At 33.7% G+C, this 10585-nt stretch overlaps 1 long non-coding RNA gene across 1 annotated transcript; it reads left to right on the forward strand.

Moving 5' to 3' along the window:
• Positions 1 to 1680: 1680 nt before the first annotated feature.
• Positions 1681 to 6507, forward strand: LOC132274806 (uncharacterized). The gene is made up of 2 exons (XR_009470515.1): positions 1681 to 2127; positions 3170 to 6507. It is a non-coding gene; the product is annotated as an uncharacterized LOC132274806 (long non-coding RNA).
• Positions 6508 to 10585: the final 4078 nt, after the last annotated feature.

The raw sequence follows: 10585 nt of genomic DNA on the forward strand, positions 1-10585 counted from the left end.
ATGTTTTGTTTTGTCATTAAAAGCTATGATAATTGTTGTAACCTAGTGTCGGTAGATGAAATCTGGTTTAATGTCATTCACCATACCTCCATTCACTTTGTTTCTCTTCCCTGCTTTTAAGTGGAATCCGCTCAGGAAATTGTCAAAGCTTTGAAGAGGGGGACTCGCACCAAGTTGGCCTTTTGAAATCGTACCAAGGATTCTTAGTAGATACTTTATGGGGTTTGACATTGTATTTTAGATTCGGTAACCGCAATTCTAATGGCATGGTTCATGAAGTAAGGAAGATATTTTCAAGAGGTATTGAGGTCTAATTTTTCCGTCGTGTTCATATTATTTGGCAGATGCCGAATGTGAGCCTATGATTATTTTTTTTCTCTCATAAAATTCTGCTTGGTTTAATTTTACTCATTTGCATTACTTTTGGGATTTAATGCAATGTGAAATCATTTTGCATAGATCTCTGTTTCTGTTGTGATGTTTTTGGTTACTAAATCTTTTATTCGCACAGGAGCGTTCTTACAAACAAAATTATACACGAGGAGGCAGCTGTGACACAGTTTATTTATTATTATTATTTTTTTTCTCACTATATGTGCATTTTTCGAGAGCCTTGGGTTATTGAGTACTACACTTTGGTACTTTTGAGTATGAAATCCCCCACCTTATGCAAAAATAATGTCAAAATTTAAGTCCGCTCACATTTGGATTCCCATAAACAGGATTGGCATTAAATAGAGGCGAATAAATAATATACAGACACACCTGATATATGCTTTCTCCAAATTCTAGATTTTGATGCTTTGACTTGTATAATTGTGTTCTTTAAGGGGGAAAAAAAAATTGTGTTCTTTAAAAATATTTGCATCTGGTTTCTACAAGAATTCATTGTATTAATTTGTATATTATGGAATTGGACTCATGACTCTTTACATTCGGAAATCATCAAGTATCTATCTCTCTGTGATTCTAACACAGTTCTCGTTTGTGTTCTATCCTACTTTAATAAAGTGGAAATAAACAAACTCTTACAACATGTGAATTCAAATGTTGGTTGTGTTAAATGAAGTTGTCGCAATCATCTGACATATATAATAATAATATTTCTAATTAGTGTCGATAAAATTACTTATATCTGATGAATTGGATAATTCTCTATCTTGTCCTTCTATTTTTCAGTGGTGGCAGAGTGGTAGCTGATTGGGGCTTTGGTGTTAAACAAGCTCTGCAATTGGAGGTTTTCGATTGATATGGTGGTGTCCAAAAAATTGCAACTTTGTGACTCAACCAGTGTGTGCAAATGGGCTCTTCAATGCAGACTTGTTGATCAATTCACCTTTTGACTTAAATTTCATTTGTGAAGCTGAGATCTGTTAATGATGACACTTTTATTTTATGAAGTCCAATCTTTGTTGAGACCTAATCCAAAATCTACAAATTTCATGCTATCTGATAAGGCACTATAAATTTTTGTGATATATTTTCATCAAAGCTTATGGTTTATCATAATAATTGCAATGACGTAAGCTAAAGTGGCTTGATGTGAGTATTGCTCATATAGTCCCACACATGGATTTGAGAAAGAAAGTCTTTAAACTTAATACGAGTATAATGAGAGAGAAAAATAACGCACAAATCGAGAAATGGTCTAAATTTTTTTCTTAACCTTTTTGCCTTCGATCCCATCATCTATTTTTACTAAAATACCCTTCTTTTTTATTACTTTTCCACCCTACTCCTGCTATATTTCCACCTTACAATATAGTCCCACATCGATTTGAGAAAGAAAGTCTTTAAACTTAATGCGAGTACATGAGAGAGAAAAGTGAGGCACAAATCCAGAAAGGGTCCAAAATTTCTTCTTGACCTTTTTGCCCTCGATCCCATCATCTGCTTTTACTAAAATACCCTTATTTTTTGTTACTTTCCCACCGTACCCCTGCTGTATTTCCACCTTACGATGGACTGCTCTCTCTGCAACTCCTCCAAATTCGACTTTTGGCCGTCTTCCGCGATTTCCATCCAATTCGAATAGCACCCATGTATCTATATGTGTTTGTAACTGTGCGTATATATATATAATCGATCTAGGTATCTAACCAGTATGAAGTGTGATCGATTACTCTGGTAAGCTCTGTTTCTCTCTCTATAACTGCGATTTATGTATATGAATGCTTGTTTTGGCTTATGTTATAGCAGTGGCAACAGTTGCTCTTATCTGGGTTTTTCTCTCGTTTTTTGTAGGTCGCTTTTTCCATTAGTATCTTCTATTTTTTATTTTTTATTTTACCTAAAAAGATTAGTATTTTCGTATATTTATTTTAAATTTATCCATTTTGTTTTGCCATTCCTTTTTGTCTGCGAATGTATGCATGATTGTTTTTATGTGCCTCACAGAGTAATTCCCAAATTGAGAATGGTGGATACTAATCCTATTCCACACAACACCAATACCATAAAAACCTAATTAAGTACTTGTCTCATGTAAATTCCTGCACATTATTGTTTTTCCATTTCCAGCGCTTGCTATTGCATTTTTCCCACCAGAATAGAATTTTGATCTATTGTCCACCAAATTTTATCAAATATGGTGTCCCAATGCTACTAGGGCTCATCCTCCCTTTCCTTGCCAATAGGTCTGCTTCACATTATTGTTTGATCAAGTATGCGGATTTGTAAAACTTTTATTTGTAGCTTCATTTGTTTCTATATAAAATATTTTTTAGAAAATATATATATATATATTTTTATTTTTTTTGGTGTTTGATTGTTGTAAAATATTTATGAACAAAAAAAAAAAAAAAACTTATCCATCAATTTTCGGCAAGTTATTCTACAATTCCCGTCCACCTCAACCTCGACCTAAATTTTACAAAACACTAAAAAATAAAAATTTAAATAATATTTTAGTTGAATTTTTTTTTTACGTAGAAACAAAGGGATCCTTAATGTCTGCTAAATTGCTCTGTATGCTAGTGCACTGTTACTTATTGATTGAAATTATGAATGATTTTACTTATAATTTTTTTCACTTAGAAATCTACTCAGTTAAAAGAGAGTATTTTTTATTTTTTTTTGGTGCTATAAATTCTGATATGTTACATTCAAGTGTCCATTTCGCTTTTATTATTGGCTATTAGTTTGCCTTTCAATTTTATTGACTCTCCAGTTGCTGCGATCCAATAAAACAATGCACAACATCTTATGTTATAAGAGAGATGGTCCAACCAAGAATACAGTACCAAGCTTAAAAGCCAAACCATGTACTATTTGTTCACACCATTGTTATAGATAAAACAGTGCTTCTTCTTCTTCTCTTATTTTTCTACACTCCAAAACAGTATTGATATGTTGGATGGTCTGACATGTGCGATGGAGTTCATTTATAGATTTGCCTTATATTATTGTCATTGTGAGTTATTGTTGTTGTAACTTTTTGTTGTTGATTGACATTGATTTCGTTACCATTTAGGAAACCTGTATTGTAACCATACTTTTATCAGCGAGATCATTGTTGTTGTGTTCAGATGTTATGGGACTGAGATAAGTTGGAACTCGGTTAAGTTGTATATGCATGGAGGTGTTGTATATGTAAGAAACTATATTTAGGTCATTGTTGTATGTGTTTCTATTTCTTTTTCCCTTCTGTTTTGATTTTGTGCTTGTAGGACATTACATTACAATTCACAAGCATCAAGTACCTTTATCAATGAATGGGTATAGAATTTTTCAAAATAACACGAAAACCTAATGAAGCACATTTTCAAGAGCCATCCTAAGCCAACCCTACCATCAGCTCATATAATAAACGAGCCTATAATTGCAATCTTCCTTGAAGTAAAGCTTTAATTTGGTAAATGGGCAACTGGGCATATCTGTTTGACAGAGAAATCCTTCACTTAAATGGAAATAACATTCTAATCTTACAGAAAATGGATTTGGGTGTTCATTTTATTGGATAGAACATACGTAGGATAGATGACTTTTGGAGACTTAAAATCCCTCAAGACACTGGATTTTCTGATGTATTCGCGGGGTATACCACACTTTGAGAATAGGGCTTGCTTGGTTTGTCACTCAGAAAATAGTTCTCAAGAAGCCAGAAAACTGATCTTAAAACAGTTATGTTGAAACATGCCTTTTTATAATAGAGTTTTCAGAAAATTGTTCTTAGAGCCCGTAAATTAAGAGAGGCATGTTTTTGAGAGAGAGAAATAACAATTCATCTAAATAACTGGATTATAATCGAGTTTCAGTTCAAAATAATGTCAATTTTATAGAATACTCAAGTGGGTGTACTAGCTTCATCACATTGAAACTTTGAAAGCTTCCATACGTGACATATATATATATATATATATATATATATATATATGTAATGTATATATACATATATTTAGTCTAACTACGATAAATTAAGTGGAAAATGAAGAGATCCAAGTGTTGAAAGCTTGTGGTTTAATGCTTGCAATGACGTAAGCTAAAGTGGCTTGGTGTGAGTATTGAGCATATGGATTAGTCCCACATCGGGGTTAAGAAACAAAGGCTTCGTACGAAACAGAGAAGATTAGCATGGCCCGTCAGGATGACAGGCACAAAAATGGTTCGGATATTATCTGGGTTTTTCTCTCTTTTTTGTGGGTTTCTTTTCCATTTGTATTCTTTTTTTTTGGAAATATATTTTTTTAAATATCTCAGTTTTGCTTTGTCATCCCTTTTTATCTGTGAATGTATGCGTGATTGTTTGTATAATCGTACGTGCCTTTCAGAGTAATTCCCAAATTGAGTCGCTTACAAATTAAAATTAAGGGTAACATATATAGCCCTTGCAGTTTTTTTTTTTAAAATGGGGATGCACGGTAAATGTAATTTATAATAAAGGGAATGTCTTCCTTGACATGCATGGTTGACTTAGCCAAAACAAAACTAATAGCCAAGCTTATCCTCTCCTCCGTCGACAACCCCAAATTTGTCAAGTGCATGACATGGATCAGGCCAGCGAGATTTAGGTCGAGTAAGTTCCCTTGTACTCGTGAATCTGCTCTCTCGCTGATCTCACTCGCCAGATCTTCCTAAAAGAAAAATCATTCATGGAATCAATTCTCGAAAACAAGTCAAAATTGCCAATTTTAGGGTATCTTGAATTTCTACCATGTCTGTGACTTAAGTTATCTTCCATGGATTTTTTGCTTAAAAATAGAGTATAGATGGTGAAATTATGTTAGGGGTCATGTTACGTTTAGTCTTTCTTTTAATGTCTTAGAATGAATGAATTTATGGGCTTAATGTTCTGAATGGTTTCCTAAATAGTACACTATTACAGTATATTCTAACATGAATGATAATGTATACATTGAGGATTTTGAATATTTAAGGGTAAATTCTTTTATAGGTGGTTCAATTGAGTTGTTATGTAAGACTAAGCGAAAAATACTTATTTTCTCATTCTCTTGTATGTAATATTCAGTTCTTTGTTGAAGTTATAAATTTTATTTACATGGATAACATCCCCCTTGATCTTATTTTTAAATTAAAATTTAAGAATTTCTTGTGCATTTAAATTTTGATTGTTTAAAGCACATTAAATTGTATTGGGTACATCCACATGTTTATCATTCAATTTATTATTTATAACAGCTTGACCTTATATAATTTCTTTCCCCCATCTTGCCTAAATTAGGCTCCTCCTCATTTAAAGGTAGTCCAATTGTTTGTGTATGGCAGATATGAGCTTACAAAGTTTCTCTTTATTTAGTTTTCTTGGTTGGATTTTAAATTTTGAGTCTTGAGTTAAACAATTATTAGGATTTTAATTGAATGTTTGGAATGAGACTACTGAATATAAAAAGAGATATATTGATGTAGATATATATGTGTGCTGGTGGACCAAGTGTTCATTAGTATTAGATTAAGCTAAACAAATATTTTACCTTTATCTAATATTGTTAGTTTTTAGTAAACGAAAATAATTTTTTTCTCCACTTTCTTTGTTGTGTTAACTCTCGCATTGGGCAGACTTTTTTCTAGGCATATTGTTTGGTAAAAGAAGTGCGGATCTGGTTTTCTAGTATATGCAATTGGATTAATCTTTTACAGGCTGCAACTTTCGAGGAGGCTCTGCATGGTTTGTGACTAATTCAAAAGGATCACAAATGGGAGTAAAGTTCATTAGATGGTACTGTGATTATTTGAAATATATGGAGGGAGAGTAATCTCAGGTTTGCTGCTACTGATGCGTGTTTGGGAGCACTACTCGGGCTTAAGTTTGAGGATATAGAGTTGTTTTGAATTTCTTAATTCTGTTTTATTTATCCTTTTGTTAGTTTTAGTTTAGTCTTGATAGTTTATGTTTTGTGAGAGCATCCTCAGCTTTATTATTATTTTTATTTATTTATTTGTATCAATAAAACCTACCACATTCAGTCTACTCAGCTAACTACTGATGCATGCTTGGGAGCGCTACTCGAGCTGAAGCTTGAGGATATAGAGTTGTTTTGAATTTCTTAATTCTGTTTTATTTATCCTTTTGGTTAGTTTTAGTTAGGTCCTGATGGTTTATGTTTTGTGAGAGCTTTCTTAGCTCTATTATTTTTATTTATATTTATTATTATTATTATTATTATTATTATTATTGTATCAATAAAACCTACCACATTCAGGGGAAAAAAAAGATAAATTTGTTATCTGCTTTATTTTATTTGTCTTTTTCTTTCTAATATTGTTATCGCTAAATTTGTTTTTGAAGTTGTGCAGTGGGTTTAGCTTTAGTTTCCATTTGGCTGTATAATAGATTGAGGTTTAAATTTGTGAAACATACTTGGACTTTATATATGCAGTTCAATACCCATCCAGAAATTTGGCTATATTGTTTACTTCTGAAATGTGCATACAGACATTAATGATTCATCTCTTTGATCCATGTAGGTAAAGATAAAAATAATTTGGGATGGAGATTTGTCATGTGAAAACTATTGGAATAAAATTATAAGACATTCCTTAAAGATGCATGAGAACACAAAATATAATAAATGTGTGAAGTGACATACTAAAAATTGTGCAAAAGTATTATAAAACGAGTGAAAGTTTGCAACAGCAATTCATATTCTTCAATTAGAATAACCGTTGCCAACATCGATGATTTATCGTGGTGATTCTTGTAAGAAATTATAAAATTTCTTTAGTACAGATGTAAATAATTTGGATTGCATGAAAACCATTTCAATAAAACTATTCAAAAGTCCTTGAGTATGTATAAGACATTACACATTAAAATTTGTAAAGTAACATATTGAAACTTGGGCAAAAGAGCTAAAATTTGGGTGAAATTATGTAAAAGCATTTCCTATTGTTCATTTAGAGTTGCCGAAATCGATGATTCATTTCTTTGATCTATGTAGGTAAGAATAAATATAATTTGGGATGGAGATTTGTCATGTGAAAACTATTGGAATAAAATTATAAGCTAGTCCTTAAAATACATAAGACACAAAATATAATAAATGTGTGAAGTAACATATTAAAAATTGTGCAAAAATACTATAAAACGAGTGAAAATTTGCAAAAGCAATTCATATTCTTCAAATAGAAGAACCATTGCCGACATCGAAGATTCATCGCGGTGATTCTTGTAAGAAATGATAAAATTTCTTTAGTACAAATGTAAATAATTTGGATTGGAAACTTGTTATATGAAAACTATTTAAATAAAACTATTCAAAAGTCATTGAGTGTGCACAAAAACACACATATTAAAATTTGTGAAGTAACATATTGAAACTTGTGCAAAATTCATATTCTTCAATTAAAATTTGTTTCATATTTTAGCCACATGCTCAGTTATTAATCATTATTACCCAAAGAGTGGACACCACATAGTGCGATAATCAAAAAGAAAAATCATTAAACAAACAATTTCATAACCAACCTGAAAATAGAAAAAAGGTTTGCATAGCGAAGTTTGCACTGATCACTTCTGCAGTCCCTGAACCTTATTGTTTGGGCCTTTTTTCTCTTCTTGACAGGCTTGACAGCTGAACTCCAGACCAACTTAAAAAAATGAAGAAGTTAAAAAAAAATATAAACATAAAAACGAATAAAAATTAAAAGGAATTGTAAAAATTAAACCTTTAGCTAAATATTCAATCTGAAAAATAGGAAAAAAAACGAATCACAAAATACAAAAATCATATATGCAACAGAGAAATAACTTAAAAAAAAAACATAAACATAAAAACGAATAAAAATTAAAAGGAATTGTAAAAATTAAACCTTTAGCTAAATATTCAATCTGAAAAATAGGAAAAAAAGAAGAAGTTAATGTGTTATATAGGTGAAGAAATCCATATGAAAAGAAAAATCCGTATATCATGGAAATATGGTATCAGGTAGAGGTTAAGAAAGATCACAATAAAATTCTGAATGAAGATCACATTCGGGTCGAAATCTGTATGCATAAAAAAAAACATGGAATAAAATTCTTCCACCTATATCAACATTGATATACACTATTAAAAAGGGAGAGAAATATACTAAAATAAATTAAAAATTTTGTAACTGACAATTGTCAAACCGGATAATATGAGACATGGTCCTGTTTGAAATAAGAAGAATTATTTGAGTGAATTTATACTTAATGGTCACTGGAATGATGACCTTTTGATGAACACAACTCAAGAGATAGTGCAGGTTTTTCATGCTCAAAAGATATATGGGGGTGAGGATCATATCAGATGGAAGAACAATTTTAGCTTCAAGTTAGTTTGGGAGGTTTGTAGAGAAAAAATTCAACCAGTTTGTTGGTCTAGGCTGTGTTGGAATGGGGCGAGACCGAGATGGTCTACTCATTCAGTATTAGTGCTACAGAAAGCTATTATTACACATTCTTGGTTGCAAAGAAAGGGTTTAATCCTGCTTCTAGATGTTGTTTGTATTATAGAAATGCAATCATCTTTTCTGTGGTGACTGTGCTTGTGATTTACATGGCAAGTATGGGCAAATATTTCTGATATTTTTGACTGGAATTTAAAAAGACTACATGAGATTCAGAACCTTATGTTGGTGTTTGTTCAAAGGCGTCTCATGAAATTAGTGGCTAAAATCAAGTGGATCTAATTTGCTTAACTTATATGGACTAATACAGCTTCAAGAATAGAAGCCTAAATCAATTTTGTTATGAAAAATCATAAACAGGACGGAAAATTTACTCCCAGACCAACAACATAAACAAACATATATATATTAGGGTAAAGTGCAAAAAAACCCCTTCAACTATTGGCCATGTGCAATTAATCCCTGAACTACAATTTGCCCCCTTGAACTATTGAATTTGGTGCAATTGATCCCCAATGTGACATCTCCGGCCAGTTGGTGTAAACGGAAATAGTAAAAGACAATTTTACCCTTATAAAAGCAACCTTATGACCATGGTGACATGGAGGGGAGCTTCAATCAATGACAGACATACCCACGCTGAACCGTGCCATGCAGCTTCTCCGGCGACGGCAACCCATTTCATTAACTGAGTCGTATATGCGCTATGGGTCGAGCACCTTAATCACGAAGCTTCAACGGCATCAATGGTGGTCGCGAGACAAGAACGACGACTGGTGTGATTCAGTGCTTGCCGGGTTCTAAAATCAATTCAACCTCTCCGCCGGGAACTCCCAGTCGTCCTACACGGCTTCTGGGCAGGAGCATTCAAGACGTTCGAAAAGCCAACAAGCGGTTTCGCCTTTTCCTCACGATCTCTGTTGTGATGGTGCAAACAAAGGTCCTGTAATTGATTCCACTCGATTAAGAAAAATTAGTCAATCAAATATGCGACAAAATGGGTTCATTCGGCGATGGAGCCACTAGTTATTCCGGCGGCAGTGAAGCAGAAGCTGAAGCCGAAGAGGTGATAGTGGCTGCGGGTTTTGATCTACACTGCGAGACAACCACCACCACGAACACCAAATCCAAACCCCAAATTGAAAGCCAAGAACGCACAGCACGACCACCGGTCTTGATTTGCAGGTGGTTACCAAATCGTCCTCAATAAATCGATCTGCTGCAGTGGTGACCACTGCCGTTCCATCCCGCCAAGCCGCGCCGCGCCGCGTTACAATCTCACAACCGAGCTTCTTCTTCCATCGCCGGTCAACCCTCACCGGACGAGCTCTTCACAATCGACCCTTCCATCGTGGACGAGCTCTTCACAGCCGTTCCATCCCGCCGAGCCGCGCCGCGTCACAATCTTACAGTCGAGCTTCTTCTTCCATCGCCGGTCAAACCCTCACCGGACGACCTCTTCACAGCCGACCCCTCCATCGCAGACGAGCTCTTCACAGCCGACCCTTCTTGCTCGATTTTGGATTTTTTTTTTTTTTTTTTTTTTTTCATTTTTTGGATTGTATATTGTGTTTGGGCTTTACTTAGGCCTTGTTTGGTTGCGGCTCAAGCACTATCGCGGATTAGACAATAATAAGGGTACATGTGTCATTTGATTCACTTAGCTTAAAGGGTTGTATGGTCATTTAAAAAAATTTGAATAGTCACGTGACCGCTCATGTGCGTCTTTACGGTCAAATTCAACGGACTTGTCCTC

This window comes from Cornus florida, unplaced genomic scaffold (genome assembly GCF_030987335.1).
Source record: "Cornus florida cultivar Cherokee Brave unplaced genomic scaffold, ASM3098733v1 CherokeeBrave_3.0.0_Hap2_Chr09, whole genome shotgun sequence".
NCBI classification, from domain to species: Eukaryota; Viridiplantae; Streptophyta; class Magnoliopsida; order Cornales; family Cornaceae; genus Cornus; species Cornus florida.